This window comes from Pinus tabuliformis, chromosome 9, assembly GCF_031772625.1.
Source record: "Pinus tabuliformis cultivar Carrire ecotype Pingquan chromosome 9, CPIR1, whole genome shotgun sequence".
In the NCBI taxonomy this organism is placed as follows: Eukaryota; Viridiplantae; Streptophyta; class Pinopsida; order Pinales; family Pinaceae; genus Pinus; species Pinus tabuliformis.
In genome coordinates, this window is record NC_142307.1 from 1,858,255,321 (window position 1) to 1,858,257,449 (window position 2,129).

Sequence of the window (2,129 nt, forward strand, 5' to 3'; positions counted from 1 at the left end):
ATTAGAGTATATGAAATCATGATTAACATTTATTTTGTTCTCATCATGAGTTTCCTTTATTACCCTTTCACCATTAGTGACCATTTCTTGTAGCAACTTATTCAATTTTATCTTCCATTCTTCCATCTTATTGTCCATGCCATTCATATTAGCGTCAATGCCATTCATCTTAGCATCCAGTTAGTGTCAGTCTTTGCAGCCTTCCTCTAGTGATCAAACATGCTCTTACAAAGTGATTTTAAGGTGTCAAGGTCAAATTTTATCATTTCAGTGAGTCTTCAAGCAAAATTTGGTCACTGGGTATTAGGTCTAGGGTTTGTTTTCACTCCCTTCAAAGTTGGCCAAATGTCGATCAATGTCACCATTCAACTGAGTGTACCATCATTCATAGGGTTTTCATCATCATGTCAGGTTCCAATGGGTCATTTTACACCTTTTTCATGCTTCAGTTGTGCCTAGGTAAGGTTCATTTCCCTCTCCTAGGGTTTTGAAGGTAATTTCTCTTGGATGGTCAAATCATCATCAAAACTTGTATCCTGATGTTCATACACCTTGCCCTATCCTTAAGGTACCTTATTAAACACTTCCCATCAATGAGATCCCTCAAATTCCTCATTTTTGCACAAACCCTAGTTTCTTGCTACAACTTGACAATGTTTTAAACTAGGCCTGTGTTTTTCCCTTTTAGAACACTTCCCCTCACTCAATCTTTGAAATTCCACTTTCCCCTGCTTCCTATCATCCCTCCCTACTTCCCAAAATTTTCTCAAGAATTTATAAGGCCTTTATCCCCTTCATTTCACTTCATTTCGACAAATCCCCTGTTCCACACATCAGGATAGGTTTTACTCCAATGATGTTTTTGAGCAATAAAAGATGAATTTGAGAAACTTGAGAGAGGTTTTTGTCCAAAATAGGTCAAGGAAGAAAAAAATCCTTCACGTTTTACACAGGTGTCATTGTTTTAGAGAAATGTCAAAAATACAGTTGCCTCGAGAGAATTGATGTACCTCTGAAGTGACCTTGGGAAATCCAGTTTTCTCCTAGCTTGGTTGGCCAAATGACTTTCCTGATAAGTCAAATGATAACTAGACACAAACATTTTTCCAATGAGCTATTATGAAGTCAATTTGGAGTTGAGGAAGACCTTCACAAGTTGACTGCAACAACACTCTACCTTTAGGTAGCCTCATTTTGCACATTTTGACCAATCTTGGGATATTTGATATTTTATAGGGCAAATGAATACCAAACTCAAAAATTATAGTTTTTTTGGAAAGTAGACTCAATAGCCTTTCCAACAAGCTATCCTATGCGCAATTTGGACACTTGGAAGGCCTCCAAAAGTCTCATGAAAAAATCACTACGCATTGGGTCACTTGCGCGGCACATAGAGCTGGCATGGCACATTGGGCTGCCCTCCACAGTGCAAAAAATACACTGTCACAACGCATAGAGCAGGCATGACGCGTTGGGTTTGAGGCATAGTGCATAGAGCTGCCAAGCCTGATTCTCTCAAAGAATCCCTCAAATTTCCAAAATCACTCAACTCTTCTAGTGTGCAAGTAAGTCAAGATCTTTTCCTTGCTAGTAAAGGAGTTTTTCTTAAAGTTTATGGTGGTTGTGTAAAAGAAAATTCAAACCATAATACCTTGCAATTTCTCAAAATCCATTTCCTAGGGTTTGTACTTGTCATTTTTCTACCAAGTTTGTTCTACCACTCCCTCTTTTTTTCACTCCTCCATTCATTTTCTCAGCTTATCCACCCATTCCCTAACTCCCATATTCAGTCATCCCTATCCCTAATTCCCATTTTCCCAAATCCTAACTACAAATCCCCAAACCCTAAATATCATCCCCTAAACCCTTTCATTCCATAAAACCCTACAGCTAGCATCAAACCCTCCGCTCATCAGTCCCACTCATCCATGGCGCTAAAAAACATGAAGGCAAAACTGACAAGCTGCCAAGAGGAGGAAAATCAAATTGACCACACTTGAGCAAGAAATTCAAGCTGATCGTGAATGTTGGCTTGAGAGGACAAACTTTCACTTGGGAAATGATGCTAGAGAAGGCAAACAACGTAAAAATGATGTTAAGGCACATGGCCCATCATTACCTGGCGAGAA